Source organism: Apteryx rowi, unplaced genomic scaffold (genome assembly GCF_003343035.1).
Source record: "Apteryx rowi isolate R43461 unplaced genomic scaffold, aptRow1 scaffold_716, whole genome shotgun sequence".
Lineage (NCBI taxonomy): Eukaryota > Metazoa > Chordata > Aves > Apterygiformes > Apterygidae > Apteryx > Apteryx rowi.
In genome coordinates this window covers 242,647-264,661 of record NW_020451001.1, presented here as the reverse complement: position 1 = coordinate 264,661, position 22,015 = coordinate 242,647, and the positions used below count along the sequence as shown (strand labels likewise).

Below are 22,015 nucleotides of genomic sequence, written 5' to 3'. Positions count from 1 at the left end.
GTCATTTTGTCTTGATGTTGTTATTGTTAAATACCGTATGAAATCATTAACATCATCTTTAAAAGAAGCCTCTGCATTTTCACCCCATGAACTGTATTTAGGGCTTTTACAAAAGTACAAAGACAAATTTACGGTTAAGGTACATAACTGGGCACTTCATCAAGATCCAGAATGTGCTCTGGCACTTTTATCATTAAGGTGGGCATTTATCAAGAGACAGGTCATTGTTTGTCTAAGAAAAGACAGAAATTTTATCTCCCTCAGCTCTAACTGCCTTGGAAAGATTTTTCTAATAGAATCTGATTTCTTTTCCTATTGGTTTCCAGACTTTTATATTTACAGACTCAGGTCAGTATCTGCCATGCAACAAAATTATTGTTAAACTGATATTATTTTGCTTTCCTTTGGAAACCTCAGACAGAGTTGCCAATATACCCAGCCATTCAGTGAATATTCAATTTAAGTTGCCAGGTGACAGCTCCTGTGGAAGAAGTTGTGGGGATGTGAAAAAAAGCTAAGGGAAAGCACAAATTATTCCAGTCCTCAGTTACTTACATGATGTAGCAACAACAGCAGTCACTGACAGAGCTCTGCTGGAAAGGGAAGATGAATGACAGACGCTCTGCTGTAATTTCTCCTATCAGCAGAGAGCGTAACGACAGGCATGAATCCACTGGTTTAATCGGAGGTAATAAAATGTCCAGGGAGCTACCACTTCCGAGATGCAAGTGCAATTGCTGTCATTGTACATTTGCCCTAGAGGGCTCTTTAGGCAAGTGCATGTCATAATATTTTAGAAGCCAAAAGAATCCAAGTTCATGTGACTTTAATTATTAACATATTTCCCTTTTCATAAAAAGAAGGAATGGAAGCATCATAAATCAAGATGTCCAATCTCATTTATTTTCTGTTGCTTGAGAACAACACTCAGGGCTTTTGAAGTCTGTGTATTATTTGTTTCACGGGGAAAAATTACATTATAATAACTCTCAGAACATTTTGGAGAGAAAATTCTGTTGGTTTTGGATATTTTTGTATTAATCCAATCCAGTTTCTCTGTGTCATGAAGAAATCTGTGTTTGGTTTAAGCAGAACCATCTCAGATGACACAGTTGCTTCAAATTGTGCAGCTCATTGAGACAAAACAAAAAGTCTCTTGATAATTGATAACTGAATAAACAAAGAGGAAACTGGAGGCAGATGTGTGCTGGAAAGCTTTTTGAAATCTTAGGATGGGATGGGGGAGAGTTTGGTTTTGTTTTTAATCAGAAGCACCACAATTCTCTCTTTACCCTTAACATTTCCTACTTGACATTTTTTGTTCTTAATCGTTGCTGGGGGAGGGTGTTGCTCGTGTTTAATTTTAAGTGAATTTTCAGTAGTAAATCTAGAAAGGTTTTAGGCTGGCAGCTGTGTGCACTCAAGCCCTCCCTCTGCAAATACGCTCTGATGAGGGAACAGCATAAATCCCTCTGATACTGTCCTGCCAGTAAGTTTCTTCCTCGATATGGAAAGATCATCTGTAGGAATTACTAAGCAACTAGCACCTTTGTCCATCTGTTTTTTATATTCTTGCTGAAGCTGCCTCAAAAGTAACAAGAAGTGCTACAGGACCTCCTATTATGGACACACACACTTAACTCCCTCCGTAGGAGCAAAACCAGAATTACAGGTTCCCAGAGGCAGGGCCCATGATTCAGCTCCCATGTTTGGTTCTCCTGCCTCTATGCCCGCATCTTTTTTACTCAAAAACTGGCCTGCCTTTGATAACAAGCATGAAACCAAGCTGGTTGGAGAAGGAGTTCCTTCAGAAATATTTGACAAAAATTATCCTCCTGAAATTGGATTAAGTAATTGCATTTCAGTAAAAAAGACAAAAACTCGAGATCAAAATCCAGTAATTTTTGGTAGAAAACCTTTGGCCAGAAACAAGCTATAGATTCAAAAAAGCTGCTGTGGCATTTTACAGGCATGGTAGGTGAAGCTCTGTACACTTCAGTTCTTGTATGGGGGGTGTGCATCACCGTGTGTCTTGCTGAATTACCCCAGTATACAACAGGCGGCCCTGGTGACACCTCACGGTGGGAACAGCTCAGCTGAAGACCCTTGGTCACAGAGGAAGGTGGGATGATGAGAGAGGCATGCTGAAGTTCACTTGAGGAATTCCTATGGGAGCTCTGAATCAAATTTTTCCAGATGGAAGCTGAAATTTGGGTTGTGGGAGAAAATGAGCTCTTAATTGCTTTGACAGATAGTAACACTCCCTGCAGAATTCAGGAACTTTTTGATAAATTTATTTTGAAGCTGATAATCCAGTTTTCTGCCGTGTTTCTTGTTTGAAACTATTCACAGCGAGCTGATGAATAAGATCTTTACCCAAGTGCAGTGGCCCTGCTTTGTGGTACTAACTTGTCCGACATAAGATGGAACTGAATTAACATGTGGACATAGATGGCATAACGGGAGTGATGGAGTTGATGTAGAAAGTACCTGTGTCAATTCTAGATCAGTGCTATTGTATTGCTTGTGAGGGTCTTGCTGACAGAGCTGTCTTCTAAGTGGGGTATAAAAGTTTGCTCTTAACTCCCTGTGTTCATTGGTGATTCTATGGTGTATCTTTTATAAGAACATTTATTATGATACCCTAAAAAAGGACTTCTTCATTGTAAAACAAATAAGTTTGTTTTTTATTCCCTTTAATTGTTGGTGCAATATGTAGCAACACGTTGTTCTAAATGGGATTTAATTGGGCACGGGACAAAAGTAAAGGGAGGCTTTAGTCATGCTCCCAACTTTTCACATTGGCCAATGCGGCACCTGCTCCCACATTTCAGGCTGCTTTTTCCTGTGAGTGCTAGTGCACAAACACTTGCCAGTTACCCTTTGGTTATAATTAAAAAAAAAAGATTTTTTTTTTTTTTAATCAGGTTTCCCTAGGCCAGGCCATCAAAACAAGTGTGTCTGTCTTGGCAGAACAGTTTTTTTGTCTACATTTTCCCCTGTCTTCATAAAGCTACCCTACAGTATTGGTTAGTGTGTAATGGAAGATGTTGTGACAAGATATTTATAATTTCTCCTGGGAGAAATACCACATCAATGTGTTTCTAAGTCTCGGAATGTCTGAGAAGTGCAAATGTCAATACCATGGGGGAATTCAAAAATGTATCTGCTAAGTAAAGTAGCAATACCAGAATATACAATTAGCAGGTTGTGTCTTCTATAGTTATTAGGTATTGAAACAGCCACTCAAGTCCCAATGGGCCTATGAAAGCATCTGGATAGAGCTTATGAGCCAGTTAGAAAAAGAATATGAACAAACTAATGATGAACGTCCCTGTTCACTTGAGGACTCTCACCCCTGCATTTCGTCTGGCTCGCAAGCACCTGACCAACAGTTAATCCACAGAGAACTATTGAAAAACTAGTTAAAATTAAAAAAATAAAAATAAAAATTAATACTGCTTTTAAAAGCCAAAAGTAAATAAAATTTTAAAATTACAAAATAATCTGTTCCAATTAAAATCCCATGCTACTGAGGAAACATTTCGACACTGTGATCTCTGAGCCAGGAGTCCCCATGAAAGTCACATAACAAAATCTAAGACGAGTTTGTGAAGCGTAGACTCATCCTCAATGAGTGTCATAACCATTACACTCACTTCACTCCTGCGCACATATGCACAATAAACCTTGAATTTTTTTTTTTGCGTAGCAGCACAGCTCCAGCAGGGAGCAGACTGGCTGTTCCTGCTCAGCACACCTACAGCCTGCAGGTAAGGCATTCTGTCGGGAGGTGTGAGCTGTGGGTTTGCGTTCCCTCAGGCAGACAATGAAATTGAGACTGGCTCGCCCATTTTATGAATAACCCATGTAAACACTAAACTGCTATATAAAGAAAAGGCACCTCTTTTTTTTCCCAGTCATATTTCGTAACAGTCACCACTGGAGTTTCTGATGACCCTATCTTGCTCCTGGCATGTTCCAAGAACGCCGACAGCTCTGAACTCCAGGGTGCTCTGGTAGATGAATCTTTCATATCTGGGTGCAAGTAGGATGGAAGTGTGAACTAGACAGTGGTTTCTCAGCTCTGCCTAAACTGAGGTGCTTTTGAGTATGTGCAGACTCAGCTCTTTCAGACACCTACTGGGTTTAAGGTTAAAAGCAAGCAAGCAAACCAAAAATTTTTCTTTTGCAGTGCGACACATTTCTGTCTATGTACTCTGCAACTACTGGTATTAACAGGAGCATGGCATGGAATCAGCGCAAATCAGAAATACGCACGGAAGATTTCCTATATGTATTTGCTGCTTTGTCTCTTACAGAAGAGACTCCCCCTGCATTTGCCTGCTACATTATCGCACAGTCTGAAGTCAGGAGGAAGTGCAGTGAATGCAGTTGGCTTATTCTCCCCAGGAGCTCCCTCTGGTAGTGTGTGTCAAAGTACTCCCAACCATCAGTCTGTCAGGTCTGCTCGGATGTTTTGGAAGACAGCGTGCTCTGAATGACAATGTAACAATAGCAGGCTGATTTTTCAGCAGCCAGCACTGATAACTCTGATAAACAGTCTTCTTGAGGTAAGAAGTGACGCATATCAGAGGTTCCTGCCTTAGACGCCAAGGTTATTCGTCATGTAATTGGATATTGTTGGAGAAAACCATAATTATCCAAGATTTAAAGGCATACGGTCATCCAGTTGATAATGCGTGGTCAATAATAATCATTTTCTCCTGAATCCACTTTAATCTTTCCTATAGTTTAAGTGTTTTATATACCTTTAAGAGGTATATATTAAAACAGATCTGTGATGTACTGGTTTCATGTTTATTGTTAAATTACAGGCTTGGCACTCTTGGTGGGGGTAAAACTGAGACTCTCCTACTTCAAAAGTCCATGAGGTTGTCACTTGGGAAAAGCRAGAACCACATACATCCCAAAGCAGATGCAAAGCTCTAGCTGTAACGCTAACCAGCGGAGAGCAGCTGTAGTGCATACCTGCCATTACCATCAAGTTCTGACTATATGCTGACCTATGTCCCTCTACAAGTACAATAAAAATCCCACTTGGCATACAGGTGGGGTCAATTGTTAATTGTGCCTTAATTTGCCAATTGCAGCTGCCCCTTGGCTGCCCAGAGACTGGGACGCCTTGCAAGGTCTAGGGAATCTGCCACTCCTGTCCTCACCTCCCTCTCGGGCCCTCCCTTCTGTGCTCTGGCTGCTCCACTGTCCCTTCTGCTGAAATTTTGTTAGAGCTGAGTCCCAGTAGTCCTAATCTGTTCCTAGTAACTGTGATGGAAATGTTTATCACATCGCACATTGGCTGATCCAGGAATTTCTAGGAGGGAGCTGGCTCATCTGTTCCAGTATGCTTAGGCAATTAGTAATCTGGTGGGCTATCTCCTGCTTCCAGGAAGTAAAAGACTACCACATCACAACAGGTTGTAGCTCCTGTACCCAGGGGACAAATCTTGTTCAAATATACAAAAGCTCACAAAGTTATGCAAAACACAATAATTCCTCTGACCTGAGCCAGCTGCAAATCCAAGTAACATTCTCCCTCACATCTCTTGACACCAGGAAATTGATATACATCTCCTATCACAGAGAATCACAGAGTGGTTGAGGTTGGAAGGGACCTCTGGAGATCATCTAGTCCAACCCCCCTGCTCAAGCAGGGTCACCTAGAGCACGTTGCACAGGATCGCGTCCAGGCGGCTTTTGAATATCTCCAGAGAAGGAGACTCCACAACCTCTCTGGGCAACCTGTTCCAGTGCTCTGTCACCCTCACAGTGAAGAAGTTTTTCCTCATGTTCAGATGGAACTGTCCGTGTTTCAGTTTGTGCCCATTGCCTCGCGTCCTGTYGCTGGGCACCACTGAAAAGAGTCTGGCCCCATCCTCTTGACACCCTCCCTTCAGATAGTTGTACACGTTGATAAGATCTCCTCTCAGCCTTCTCTTCTCCAGGCTAAACAGGCCCAGCTCTCTCAGCCTTTCCTCATAAGAGAGATGCTCCAGTCCCCTAATCATCTTTGTRGCCCTTCGCTGGACTTGCTCCAGTAGTGCCACATCCCTCTTGTACTGGGGAGCCCAGAACTGGACACAGTACTCCAGATGTGGCCTCCCCAGGGCTGAGTAGAGGGGGAGAATCGCCTCCCTTGACCTGCTGGCAACACTCTTCCTGATGCACCCCAGGATCCCATTGGCCTTCTTGGCCACMAGGGCGCATTGCTGCCTCATGCTTAACTTGGTGTCCACCAGCACTCCCAGGTCCTTCTCGGCAGAGCTGCTTTCCAGCAGGTCAACCCCCAGGCTGTCCTGGTGCATGGGGTTATTCCTCCCTAGGTGCAGGACCCTGCACTTGCCTTTGTTGAACTTCATGAGGTTGAGTTCCTAGTTCAATTCATTGCTGAATCTTCTGATAGGAAGTCAAATTCCCTATCGTGCTCACTCTCTCTTTTATATGCTAACACGCACTTTTGTGTTTCTCATTATAAACATCCACAAACCATCCACACAAGCATTAAGAAACCTTAATGCAAATGTTATATGCTACCTTTAAAGATGTATTTTTAGCCTCTTGCATGCTCATTTTTCTTTTTCAAATTAGCATGGCAACCATACATTATAATATCTTCTTCTGTAATGACTACACAAATAAATGAGGTTTTGGCTTTCCTCCAGATATTTTCCCATTGTTACAAAGGAATATCTGTTTTTAGACCCTTTTCCAGTTTTTCCATAAAGGTAGTCTTATCTTCTTGATCCATCAGTAACAGTTTGTTACTGATGTGAAACTCCGGCTCTCCGAGGTAGCCTTTCCTGTAATTACTGTTTCTGTCATTAATTGTCCCCTGAAACTTGGACTATCTAAATGAGATTTGATTCTTTAGGGTCATATAGGAAAAAAATAATATTCTACTGGAATTCTTTGATGGTGTTTAACTTTGTTGTCTTATTGTTATGGAATAGCTGTTAAATGTCTGTAAGCTCTTTTCCTGTCATAGGCTGAATATGGAAACAGATAACCCTGGCTGAAGTTCTAGATTGTTTTTGGTGAGTGAAGTGAGAAAAAGTTTTTAAGGAACTGAGCCAAAGGATCAAGACCTATATAGATTCTAGGCTTGTTCATTCATGTTTTGTAATGCTTTTTTCATGCATAGATTGAACATACTAAGTAACTTTACAAGGGAAATTATGGAACTTTATAATAAAAATCTCTGTATTCAGATGCCTTTGACTGTCTTCTCTTACTCCATTAAATTACTACTTAAGAAGGAATTTTATCTAGGAGAAGGAAAGAAAGAAAGCAAAAGGATTTTTAAAGCAGGAGGAGATAATAGGCATGGAAGAGGTGACTGAAGAGTACAAACGGCTCTAAACAATGAATACGTATTACACAATACCAAGACTGGTAAATTCTCTCCACAGATGGCATATATAGCATTGCAAAGGGAGCAGCGTGGTTTCTCTTCATAATCTCTTTTGTACCTTTATATGTCTTCAGGGAGGTTGTTTATATCTGAGGCTTTCTGACTGCCAGCAGAAAGACACAGGCGTTGTACATCACCTCACAGTGATGTAAACACCTCACACGAATCAAGTGAACCATTTGCTTTCTCTGTTGGTTAACTAGGAGGGAACCAAGGATGACGAGCTCAAGTACAACAAGTGTTGTAGATATCTAAATTCGGTGAAATGAATCCTACTGTCTATGAGGAGGGAAATGATATTAATAAGAATTTGAGAGGGCTCAGGTGTATGAAGAATCTGAAGTCCAAGGTACTTTTCACTTGTCTGCTCAAAATCTTCTGATTCCATTCTACTGATAAGTCATGTTTAAAAACAGCGGTCTGTGATCATAAATTAATTAAGGGATTTTTAAAACACTTAATTGCAACTGGTTCCCAGTATTTAGTTTTTTAAAATATGCTCAGGTAATTCATCCAGAAGAGTAAAGAGGGGGTTGCATTTTGCCTCATATTGATAGTTTTAATTCTCTATGATGTCCTGCATGTGTGTGTGTGGGAGTGGGAGTGTTTGCCTTGCCTTTCTATGTCTGCACACACACATACTCCACATACATGAGCATTAGATCCATTTCAGTGGAGGCAGATGTTTTCTAGAGAATATACAAAACATTGTACAGTACTGAGTGAGTGAAAAGTACTACATTGTAGATGTAAAAGACATTTTGCGMAGTATAAGAGAGAAAAATCACTAAACTGGATGTGCTCCATGAATGCAGAAAATATTCCATGATATGGGAAGAGTTAGTCCAGCCAAGAAAAGTGATATCACATATTTAAAAAGGAAACTTGGCTCTTTAAGAAACAATGATACCTTTTACTCAGCTATTATATCTTTTCCAGCATAAGGTAAAACCTCAGGCTATGATTTTATGATACGAGTTTGCAACATATTAAGAGGATATCATTCACAGTCAGACGGCAGTTGTTTATTAATGCCTGAAAATCATTTCAGATACTTCAGACTGGATCATCTGGAATCAGGACACCCACATCAGTAGTCCTCTTACAAACCTGAGGCTTCTAGGTTTTAAAATCTACTGATTCATAATGAAAAGGGATTGAATACATTTATATGCTTTTTAGTGTACCACAATTGGATGAGTTTTATGTAAACTCTTAGCAAAATTTAACAATAAAATGAAACAAATATGTAATGCAGAAAGTAACATACATGAAAAAAAATATGGAAATTGCTTATAGATATTGAGAATGACTACTTTTCAAATTCTGTTACTGCACATTGTCCTGTCCAGGCACCAGCCACCATTACTTTCAGAGGGGATGGGTTGATCACCCTCCCACCCATGGACACACACAGCTGGAGTGGAACAATCACAGACAGGAACTGCTGCCTCTGTCATGTTGTTTTGCAGTTCTTCATACAGTTCAGCTCATGCTGAAAAGTGTTTAAGCATTAGCTTTTCTCAGAGATACATGTYCCTTCACTCAGCATGCGGTAAGCGTTCTTCCCTGTGTTAAATTAAGGGAAATGACTTGTTACAAACAATATACGGGAAAAAATAACTGAGGCTTTGGCTACTTGGGACTATTAAAGATTGTTACAATTGGTTCTTAGCCCATTTCTGATCAAAATATTGCTTTGACCACTGCACTGCTTTAAATTTTCCCTCATAGTATAGCTTTGTTACATGGATACAATTAGCCATATTCCTTTTTAGTACTGGTCACTCTTCAGCTGTGGGTGAACAGCAGAGTTTATAGCTATTACCATGATTTGCAACTGTCCTCTCACCCTTATGGCTCAGATGCTATTGGCAGGACAGTACAAATAATAAATGAAAAAAACATGTCCAAATGCAGACGGAAAAAATCTTTTAACTACTTCTTCAGAATAAAAGCAGCTATAGATGGAAGATCCTTTCTGTCGATAATAAATAGACTAGGGTACCTGGACATAGCTAACACCTCTTGAACACTGCACCTGCTGTGGACTTCAGTGGTGCCTGCAGGTCCTCAATCGCCGTGCACACCTGGCTGGGTGAGAAGCCTGCCCATGGGTGCTGCTCACTGAGTCACCAGGCCCTGAGGTTAGCCGGGGATACAGAACTTTCCAAGGTCRGTCAGGGCTGCCAGGGCTACCTACAGCGTGACTCAGTCACTGAAGTGCTGAACTCCTACTCAACGCCCTGCAGAAAACACCACCGTTTCTGAACGGGGCTAGCAGTGTTACATTTCAGCACCTATTTGTTGTTCATACTGTCTTGCCAATAACGCTTCAGCCCTGAGGGTGACCAGATAGTTATAAATCATAATAGCCCAGAATAACCATGTTTGAGAACAGACCCTTAAAAATACATGTATCTAAGAAGCGGTATAAGACCTCCGTTATTATAGTACATTAAAGGCTTATTATCCCTAACATATTTGTGTTTGCTTTCTTCCTATGAAGTGAGGTAGTACTATTATTCCCATATTATCCATAAGAAACTGAGATAGAACAGTTACAGCTATACAATGTGGCGGGTATAAGACACCGCAAACCACCTAGTCCTGGTTCACTAATCAACCAACATTATCTGGTGCACTGTGATGCTTTTGCAGTTTATATGCGTGGTCTTCTGCCCACAGACTTCAAGGGACAAGAGAGAAAAGAGAAGTAGGCTCCAGATCTCATCGCAGCACTGAGTTCTCTCACATTCCTAACACAGGAACTAGGAAGAACTCTGAGTTTTGGTAGTTTAGATACAGGCAAAGAGATTGAAACCTATTTCTTAGTACTGCGCAGGCAACATGCAGTAGACCAGGGAGCTGAATTCATATCTGCTCAGAAAAGGAGTAGGCTACCTGTTAAGACAGTGCACCGTGTGGCAGATTTTTTTGGTACTCTTGGGCTGACATCTGTACAGATGTAAGACCATTGCAAAAGCACAGTTCATTGTCCTTAATTTTCCCATAAGGACTGTATAAAGGAGACAGGGAAAGAGTGAATGCCGTTAATAAAGTGAACCACCATAAATAAGAATATATATTGTAAAAACTACTGAAAACAAGATTGTTTTAATTATTCTCCTAAGTTATGAATATTCATATAACTGTTACCATTGCTGTTTCATAGAGCTTCTTCAAAGCCTACATTTGTAGAATCCATACTTTTCAAGAAATATTGCAGATATTTTTAAGTAGGTAACAGGCAAACATCAAAAGCTTCGGTGAGTCCATTTCATTCAAATAGATATTTAAAATTCTGAATGTTTATTTCAATTTATCTTAACATATTGGAATTCAGACAGAAAACCTAAGATCAGAATTTTCCCATGATATCYTCTTGCTTGGAAATAACAGAAGGATAACACTTTCCTCTCTGTTCTCATCCTTCCACTTCTGATCTCAGCAGCGACTGAGGAGCAAAGCTGATTCCGATATTTATTTATTTAGAAAGCAGTGGAACATTTTGAACCTCAAAACAAAAAGAAGGAGAGTTTAGTTGTTTGAATTTCTGCCAAAGATGTGATGAGTTCTGCTAAACAATTGTTAAACAACAATTGTTTTAATTTAGTGCATTCAGTCTGTGCCAAATGCTACTCCAGCATGCATCATTGTAATTTAGGGTGCAAGCAGCCTCCCCAAATATCAGCACTAAATTTGGCTGGCTAAATTWTCTAGCTATTTTCCCATGGCTCCTCTTAGAGTCAGAGGCCCTGTGATGCAGTGATTCAGAGTAGAAGACTAATTTGGGTACTTTGAACTGTACCCTTGTTGACTGTCTCATTCTCTATTTCAGTTAGCAGCCAAGCTAGATGTCTAAAGTTGGCAATGTAAAAGTCTCCCTTGCTTCCTAGTCTCTTGTTATTACGTTGACCTATTCACTTTTGCATTTTAATGAGAATTAGGGGCAGTCTGTATAACATCTAGTAAAATGAGATTCCCACCACACAGACATCCTTTAACAATTTGTTCTAATCCAAACTGATTTGTACCCTGCACACACACTGAGGTATATTGGCATTTAGTAATGAAGAAAAAAGGCAACTGTGAGAGTTATATTTGGTTTTATGCTGTAGGAAAATAATTAAAATAACCTAAAATGATGTACATATCAAATAAAACTTCTATTTACCTTTAAGATTTAAATATATAATCTACAAAACTAATAATTTTCATTTTATATAGGCCAATTATCACCTGCTTAATGTCTGCTCCTTTTGTTTCGTTTTGTTATCTTTTTCATAAAAAAAAGTAATTAACTGTTAAATAGCTAGCAATCACTGAATGCATATAGTTCTCTTTTATCTTTTGTTCCCTCCCATTTATCTCTCCATAATTTAAAACAGGTTGAAGAGGGAAACCTCTGCCATGGTGCATCACTTTCCATTGGTCCCCTGCTGGAGGAAAGGGGATTAATTGCAGAGCTGCTAAGGCTGGGTTTTTACTACAGTTGGTTCAAAGTTATTTCAGAGTGTTACAGAGATTGCCATCTTCCTATCTCTTCTATGCCATGCACAGCACACCTGCAAGCCAGCCATCTCTTACCCAAATACACACTCTTGCATTCACATTGTCCAGTGCTCCATTGCCGGTGCTCCTGCTTCCACATACTGTCAGATACAAAATATTCAGTAAGATTGCTAAAGTGAGCTGAAATTTTTCAGTGGAGTAATTTTGCATCAGAAAATGCAGGGTTTTTTTTTTTTCTGAAAAAAATTATTTTAATTAACATTTTTTTTATAAGGAAAAGTTGCTTCTTATTTCTCATTTTGTTGAGAAAACAACCAGCATTACATTCTGACCTTTTCTGATCATTTTTTTACTCTATCCTTTTTTTAATCTGTTTTGATGTTAATAACATTTATTTAAATGTTATTCAAATATCAGATAAAAGTATCTGTTACATCTTCTGTGTTATAGTAGTGCAATGTTTTAAAGTTATCTCAAGAGAATGCTTGTTAAATCAAAATGAAAAAAATATTTTCTCTGACGTGATTTAATGCATATTTTTATATTCCTTCTGAAGGATGTTTTGGTTTTACTTCTAATTTCTAGTAACAACAAAGCTTGAAGTTTTCATGAAAGAAATTCCACTTTCTGACTTGCTCCTGTTACTGCTGTTTTTATTATATTAGCAATTGTATACTGAACTAAGGAACTGTGTTTTTTAAAAGAAAATAATAAGGAATCAGCAGGCAGTCCTAGATGAACATGCACTTCTGTTTATGCTGTGACTAAAAAAGGAAGTATATATTCATGCAAAATGAGACTTAACTAAGCATTTCCTATTGGAGTTATACATGCAAATATGACGGCATAGTTGGAAATCTGAGATTTAGGTGTTAAAAGAACGGCTGATGTAGATGGCAAATGTCAGCAAAGGAGGTGCAGTTAATTTTCCAGTTCATCAGCACAGGAAACTAGTGGTTTAATAGGGTGATAGGCCAACTAATGTTTGATTTTTTTTCCACGTAGTCACACAATCTGGTAAAAGTTACATCACTTCCTTGCATGCTAGCCCTACTAAATTGTTTCCTGTGCCAACGTTCCAGTTGAAGTTGGAAATATTGGAGGATTTCTTTCCCTTCTGAAAAGCCAGAGCTAATGGTGGCTGAAAACAGTTTCATCTGGTATTACTTGAACATTGATATTGTGCTTTTAAAATAACAGCAAAAAACTATGCTAAACTAACATAACGGCTTTCACTGAAGTGCCTAAGAAGTTCCTGATAAAAGTAATAGAAACTGTATTACTTGAGTTATTTAGTATATGCATAATATTCCAGTAAAAACAAGCCAACACGAGCAAGAAGATAGAATAGAGCACTGATTCCAGGGCACAGTAACAAGCACTCTGTAGTGTCTCCACTTGTATTTTTTCAAAACACTCAAGACCATGAATGGAGCTATATGGAAAGTGCGTACTGAATTGGGAGCGCAGTTGTCCCGGGCCGTTCCACCCCTTGAGCACTGACATTTTCTTTCTTTGGCCTCTGGAGACACACAGCGAGCTCTTTCAGTCAGCTGCTCTGAGTGTCATCAGTATTTTGCAAGCTTCAAAAACGGTGACATGTTGCCAGGTCCATGCTTATAGAGACAACCCAGGGCCTGTCGTTCTACGAATCTGAGTTTGCCATCTGAATTAGGCATCTTTAGAACAGCACCGCGGGTGGCAGAAGATGTGTGTGGGAACAGTCACTCGGACATCTAGCTGTATCTCCTGTCCTGCCCTAATGTGGCTGAAAAGTTTGCGTTTTTTGAAGTTACTAGAGGGTCTCTGTCAGCAGAGGGCAGGCTGAAGAGAGTARCCCATAAATTTCAAAATTGTGAGATGAAGTAACCAGTGATATCCTTTAATTGACATATGATGTTGCAAATCTCACAAAAGTACATCAAGCACAGGCAAGTGCAGTGGCCTGGAAAGTATTGAACAGATAGTTTAAGGGAGACAGAAATTTCTTCTTGACTCTCTCACTTAAAAATTTATGAAATCCCTTTACTACTAATGGAGGGAGGTGCTTTTGGATGTCAATAGTGTGTCCAAAGCTTACATTTTGATGTGTGGCTAAAGTCCAGAAAAGAAATCTGTATRCAGTACAGGATTTTCATGGCCATCTTATCAAAATAACCTGACTGCTTTCTTCTTTTACTAGTCTTTTGATCAATATGGGATTTTTTAAAAAATATGGTATTTTACAAGTATCATGTATCTAAATGTATTCGTCTATGATAGGAGCTGTGCAAAGCCCTGCAAAATGATGTGTGATTGCCTGGATCGAACAAAATCATAACAGATATCTTACAAAACACTGGAAAACATTTATGGTTTTACATATGGTCAGGATATCTTGGAAAGCATACTACAGCTGGAACGACATTACTGATAGCAGACTGTCCAAATAAGTCTGAGAGAAACAGTTATTCCAGAAAGCCTCCTTTCCATCTGCAGATCTAGTGGATGCCATTAACTAGTTATTGATAGCTTTTTCCTCCTAGATTGTTTACTCTGAGCTTTTCCTTTCTGTAGCATTATCAAGACTATATTTGGAATGGGAGCTCTGGTGAAGAAAAAGAACCAACATGTGTTTGCGTAATCATTAATGAGATTTGATAGCATAGTAATAAAATGCCAGCATGCGGATGACACCGGAGCTCCAAAGCTGCTAATATCACTGGAGCTACATTTACAGTAAGGCATTTGCAAGACATGTTAAAAGGGTGATTACAGTAAATATGGCCTGATCCTGCAGTCATGAGAATCTGGGTCAGAGGGAGCCTAGTTTATTCACTAATATGTTTGTGCATCACTGCCAGAACTTTCCCACGACTTCCCAGCTGTACGTCCTGCCCGTCCCCGCAGCAAAGTCTACATGCTGCCCACTGACAAGATGCAAGAGGGAAGGGAAGCCAAAAGCACCTTCCGTGAGAGGGCAAATAGCCTCAGCGTGGGAGTATGCACATCTTTGGGAAACAGATGTGCAGACAGAGTATAGAAACACAAAGTATGATTATAGCATGCACATGAATGTAAAAATGGTACTCTTGACTACAATAGATATTTTATCTGAAATACACATCTGTATTTGTTGTGCTAAATTTTAGTGGCTTAGGTATTCAACCTGACCTAAGTATCAAATATTTAATCACTGCTAGTAACAAGTCCACATAGAGCTGGGCAAATTGTAATTCAGCTGTTTTAGTTTACTCTTGCATTGCAAATAGGAATATTTTTTTATTTGGGTTTGCACATGGTCTACCCCTAATCTATGTCATCCTAATGCTCATCATAGGGTCTAAATGGGATTATGCACAGAGATAAATTTGCYATTAATTATTAAAGTCACCAGATACAAACTGAAGACAAACAAGGAATGGATACTTTGCAATTTTAATATATGCGGCCATCAAATATTTAACAAGTTTAAAAAGCTGAGAAATATATATTAATTTTATTTTAAACAGTGCTGCTTTTCTGAGTCAAAAAATGGTTTCCTCTCTATTTTGAAAGCTAAAAGGAAAAATGAAGTAATCAAATTTTGTAATATCTGATTTACAAGTGAAGGAGCAAGCTTTATTCTTCTTCTACATTTATCACTATATTTATGTCCCTTTTATTCTTACTGTACTATGCTTTCTTTGACAATATTTTAATCTAGATATCACTTAATGCAGTGTGCTAGAGGAAGAGTGATCATCATTCTGAAGTTAGTGGTAAATGAGTAAAAGGTCTTTCTGAATGTATATTCTATTGCTTCACTGCTTGCTACTGCTTCCAAAAAAAGAGAAGCACAGAACAGACAGCAGCACTAGCTGTGTTTTTGTCACCAGCATAATTCTGATCTGTTACTACAAAGGAGATTGACAACCCACAGCTTCTTTTCACTTTCCAAAGCTCTAGAAAGATTTTGTAGGCTACTCACTTTAATTTATAACATCAAAAGACAGGAAAAGACAAAATCATAGTTGCTAATGTTTTTCAATATACTGTAAGTGGCAAGGATACCCTAGGCTACACAGCCACTAGTACTGTCTCATTAAGGTAACCAGTGAAAGAAGAAACTTTTCAAATGTGGCATATCTCCCATCTTTCAAACTACTGCCATAATTTTTAGATACTTATGCCCCAGTTGAGAAAATATGTATGCCAACGCTCAGCTTTAAAAACAAGAGTAATCCTTTTGAATTCATTGAGATTATTCAGTTACTTTATATTAATTATAAGTTTGAGGGATATGTGTTTTTCATCCAGTTAGTCCCTTTTTTCCACTCATTGTTTTTTGTACATATTCACTAAAAGCAAATACATCCTACTGGAGGCTGCAGTTATTCTTGTTATGGGATTATTCCATGAAGATGTTGACTAGCATTTTCACTAGCTTGTATAATAGGCTGTTACTTTCTGCCTACCTAAATTCTACGAACACTTTCAATTAGATGGAGAGTGCTTAACCTCCCACTCTGATACAGTAGTTCATTATTAAGCATCCATTGCAAAACTGTTGCAGTGATCACTGCATAACAGCATTCTTTAGGGATGGCAAAAGGTTTCTTTTTTTATATGTCATGGCTTTACCTTGGCTCAGGTAAATCTTGCTTGCATGTAAGAATTCAGGAAGTAGATAACATAATGGAGTTCATCAGACACATTGTGGAATAGAGTTAACTGTAATGCTGGCAATTCCGTTCTTATTTCTCCTTCAGCAAAAATCAGAATAAATGAAGATTAACAGCTTATTATTTTTATTAAGGTGAGATGACTCTCTTATTTGTTATCTCTGTTATTTGCCTTAAAGTCACATAAAATTTCACCATGTACTGTGGGAGATTTTAAGCATCAGACTGAGTATGCTGAACTTTTAATTTTCCAAAGCAAGCAATGGAAAAATTACACAACCTCACTGTTTCCAATTAGTTACGGACTTCTGTTTATTCCTTTACCACAAGCATTTTTGCTTAGTTAGTAATACAAATTGTTAATCATAAAAATGTGCTATCTTATATGTGCTAAGAAAAATGAAAAAGGAATTGACTTCTTGCTCTGCAGAACTCCAGTAATCCTCCCTCTTCCATTTCAAGAACCTCTTTCCAAGGAGTCTGATCCAGTCCAATAACCATAGGATAACCATGAACCCATACAACACCATTGCCACTCTCTGCTGATTAGATTTTTAACAATTCCCAGTAGGTGAGCCTCTTGCAGAATAAAGCTGCAAGCGGCTAGGGCAACAACCAATAGTGCATCCCACCATCCCCTTACAAATTCATTTCACTACTCTTGACATTGGGATGGTAGCAGATACAAAATTTACCAGGTACCCTGAATCTGCATTGAAAAAAGAAAAAGATGCAAGTAAATTGTTGAGAATTCATAGTAAAAATATTAAAATGATGTCAGGGTTGGGAGAAAAAAGTTCTGAGGTAGAGTTAAGAGAATTTAGTATGTGCAGTCCAGAGCAATAACATAGTAACTATCCACAAATAAATACAAAAAATGTTCGTATATAATAAAGTAACAGCAATAATAGAGAAAACTAAGACTAACTGTTTTTATTAGTAAGAACAGAATAAAAAATAATAGACATATGGAATGGGAGGAATATAGAGTAAAGAATAAGAAAATAGTAGTAGGCTTTTTAAAGCAGTGAAATAAACCTTCAAGTAAGCCTTTTGAAACATTCTTCTAAGACCTGCATAAGTCTGCCTACTTTTGTTTCTTCCATCGTATTCTGTTCCCTCATCCTTCCTAAATGCCCGTGTTACCCACATTCTTATTTTCTCCATTGCCCCTTTCAGGCTGCCCTGCAAATATGCATCTTTTTTTTTTTACTTTATGTGTAAGAACTGCCTCCCACAATTCCCAATCTTTTCTTGTTTCTTAAACTCACATCACATCCCTGAAGCCTTCAAACCTTAATCCCCATTGATGGTATCATCACTTGGTTTTGACCTTAGGCAGTTGTCCATCATACTGTTTCTGTATGAATCTGAAACCCTTRGGATAGAGGCAAAGGCACAGTTTTCGTAAGTTACTACTGATTTAAGATGATTTCAGTAATGAGTGCCATCTAAAGACAAGTGCTTTACACTTTCTAAAAATTAGTATCTTTTTATAGTCTTTGAAACTGATCTGTAAGTTTGGAGCAGTTTATACTTGCTAATCACTTTTGAAAAATTTGGTAGTCTTTTTCCAGGCAGTTTTTAAAATAAAATGTACTGTATAAATAGGTAATATCAGATCTTTTCAGGTATCTATTTGGGAATGTACTGTAACTAAGTTCTGACACAGCCTAGTGGTGTGGATTAGCTGAAAGAATAGAGAAAATTTCCACTAGTAATGAATCTGCTACTCAGATAGAAGTAACAGGAATAATAGAATATACCTTCTCTTTTACACTGCTCTGCTAATACAGCAGGGCAAAGCAGTCTGTACTCCAGAGAAGCCGTCAGCACAGTTGCAGAGTGGAGGTTCCAGTATCACTTACAGTCCTGGCAAGTGGGAGGAGGTCATTGCTGGGGAAGAAAGTTTGGGGAGGGAAGCAAAAGGAATAAAGTGTGTGGGGGGGAGGGGAGGAATGAAGGATCTTTCTTCACTATTCTTTTTTTACAGCTTTTGTGTGTCTGGACTGATTTGTTGTGGGAGAGCTGCTGGAGACAGTATATTTGGCACAGGCCCGGGTAGCTCAAAGCCAAAAGAATGGTGCTATTGCCAGTTAAACCATGGCTGTTCTTTTCTTTTCTCTTTTCTTTTCTTTTCTTTTCTTTTCTTTTCTTTTCTTTTCTTTTCTTTTTTCTTTTCTTCTCTTTTCTTCTCTTTTCTTCTCTTTCCCCCTCCCTCCTTTTTCTTTGAAGGAAGGAAAAGAAAGAAGGGGAAGAAAGGGACTTGCAGTGAAAACCAGAGCAGTGGGTTAATGAAAGCCCCGCAGGCTTCAGTAGACTGGAAAGATACACGAGACACTTCCTCTACCATCTGGCAGGCAATTCTGCTGCTGCTGCTCTTAGTACATAACTTTGGAGTGAATAAGCAAACAAGGAAAACTTTTTAAGAGACACCAATTATGAAGCAGCAGCTATTAATCTGTCAGCTTGCTCCCTTCCCTTTTCYCCCACCACCATATTCCTTTCCTCAAATCTTCTTCAGTTCTCATGTCTACCTGTGAAAATATGCACTACCTTGTCAAGTTTTCCGAACTGACTCAGTTTGCCCATTTGTTGGCATTGCTGCTCAGGATGAACAGGGCCAAAGCTGTTACATTTATATTTCTGTTGTAACCGCTTAAGCTTCTTTGACTTGGAGTCATAGAGAAATGCAGTTAGCCATGAAGTGATCCATCTTTGTTCAAAGATTTCCTTCAAACCTGGCAGGAATTGAGAATGCAAAAGAGAAGTTTTAGGTGGACTGAGCTTGTTCTCGGACTGTTTAAAATGCAGTTGCAAATAGTTGGGTACAGTTCTTGTAGGAGTATGTTATGTTTAAGTGCAATGAAAAGTGTTATGTTGAGGTCACATCTTCAAGTTGGGTAAATCATCACAGCACAACTGAAGTCAGTGAGACAAAAGGAAAGTTGAATCATAGCAAAAATCTTGGATGAATTAAGGATAAGTAAACCCTGGCATCTAGTATAATTTTGAGGCACAAGTTTAGTAAGAATCTGTTAATTTACAGTTATACCCATTAATGCCAGGCAACATTTTTATACAATTTATTTTTTTAGTCACAATTGGTGATCCTTTAACTGACCAGAAGGCAGGAAGAAAGAAACTATAGGCTATCTAGAGCAGTTGTTTTTATCTGACACTAGTTTCCCCAGCAAAAATACATAGTCTGTTACATTTATTGTACAGATTCTTAAAATAATAAAACTCTAACAAGAACAATGTGTTTTTGATAGGTCTCATGTTCTGCATTTTTACAGCTGTAGGTGAAAATAAGTACCAGAACCAGATGAAGCATGCTTGGATTCTGACTCCCTGCTCCTATCCACAAATCAGGTACATATCTAAGCGGCCTAATTGCAGGCACAAAACTTTCCCCAGTTTTAAGGATATAAAGAGATAGTGTAGAGTTTGAAAACTCAGAAGATTGCTCATTGCTACTCTCAAGAGATCTGGTGGTTAAGTTTGGTTAGGTACCTAAATGTTCAGCCATTCATCTAAAAATTGAGCTGGGCATTCCCTTACGAGATTTCTGGTGGTTTTTTGCATCTGATGAAGCTGGAAATGTCACAAGGACAGCCTTTCTTCCACAGTATTTTGGCACTTCTGCTCTTTGTCCCAGCTGGGAGCAGGAAGTTCAGAGGTTAAAAAAAAGTGAAAAACAACAATTGAAAAAAAAAAGTTAATGGAACTCCTTTTAGCTCAGAAACAAAATAAAGTAGTTTGGACTTAACTTGCCTAGTTCTTCTGTGTTTTTTGTACTTCAGCTGCCTAGTTTATCCTTCTGTAACAGGACAACACTGCTTTAAAAAGTAATTGCACAACATGGACCAGTAAGAGAAACCTAAAACAGTCATAAGAAGCCATATGAACATAAAACCAATAAATTTTGCCTTTTTCATAGAATTATAACCGTGCATTGTATGAATGTGTTAATGCTTGTGCTGCATTACTGTGTATCATCTGTTTGTTTTCTTTGCTCTTAACCCCTTTGTTCCAAGAGTCAGGATATCCTGATGTTAAGAACTCTACAAAATAACAGTACAACAACAATGGTATAATACTTAGGAAGCATTTCACTATTTTCAAGACAGAGCCACCTGAAAGTGCAGTATGCTAACAATACACTACAGCCTACAGTCAAAATAAGGCTAGTTTTTGAAGACCATCACGGTCACCAGTTTGAGGTGGGAACATTAAGATAAACATGGCAGAGGATGCTACAACAGTGGAAATATCACGCTGCCCCTACTAATGTTGGCATGAGGAGGAAAAGTTTGTGCATTCTGCTTTTTATACATAAGGTGTTAACTTTCAGTACATTCCCTTGGATCCTCTTCCTCTGTGAAGGAAGATCCTGTTTGTTTGCCAGTTTATTTTTCCATCTGGAGAAAAGGCAGGACATTGAATGTAACCTGGAGAAAACAAATCTATTAACTATGCATACAAGGAAATACTATAATACCTACTAAAATCCTGCTAAGTAAGTCTTCTGCAATTTTACTGAATGCTAAATGCTGTGTAAAGCACCCTGAAGCCCTTAGCTGTATATTCAGTAAACCAATGGCTGAATGATAAACCAGTATCAACAGGAATACAGACAAAAAGAGATATATTGTATAAAAGCAAAATAAAAATGCCAGACAACACAAGGCATGCTCCTATTCAGGGGCAGAAGCGAAAGGGAATGGGTGCTCTTGCAGTGTCTGTCTAGAGGTGGTGAGCACCTCGTGGGAGTGCTCCCGTGGCCTGTTTGCCTCTGAAGGCTCCACAGCTCACGCACACCGCCTCATTTCTGTATGTGACAGAGCACTCACCCAGGCTGCTTGGTCTTGTTTTTAAAGATTAGTGATGAATAATTGTCTTCTCATTGCAGTCTGTGGGTGATCACTGCCACCGAGCAGTGTCCTGACATGAACCCATTCAGGTGGAGTTTTGCAGCCAAAATAATGAGGTCACAGGGGAGACCCCGACACCCTCCCCAAAGCCGCAATCTCAGCAGCTGCTTCCTCCCTGACCCGCCAAGCCCTGGCCTCTCTGCTGCCCTTCTCCGTGCTGGCTTTGGTCGCTTCTCCTCAGGCTGGAAGCTGAACGTGGAGCGGGTCAGTAGGATTGCACGGCGCCCCCAAACTCGGCGCTGCCCTGATTCGCTCCTCTCGCAGTGGGCGCCAGGGGTGAATCACCGCGATTTCCCGCCCGGCCGAAGGGCAGCCGAGGTTACCGCGGGGCTTGACTAAGAGGCCAAAACCCCCCTGCGGCTTCGCCGCGAGCCCGGCGACGGCGAGGAGGCAGGCGCGGGGGGGCCCCCCGACGGCACCGCCGCACGCAGAGCGCAGCAGCCTCCCCCTGCCCGCACGGCAGCGCCGTCGCCGCGGGGACGGGACGG

At 39.5% G+C, this 22,015-nt stretch overlaps 1 protein-coding gene across 1 annotated transcript in view; it reads left to right on the top strand.

Moving 5' to 3' along the window:
- PDE7B (phosphodiesterase 7B) overlaps positions 1-22,015 on the top strand; it is a 233,502-nt gene that overhangs the window by 119,387 nt on the left and 92,100 nt on the right. The gene's annotated exons all lie outside the window — the stretch shown is intronic.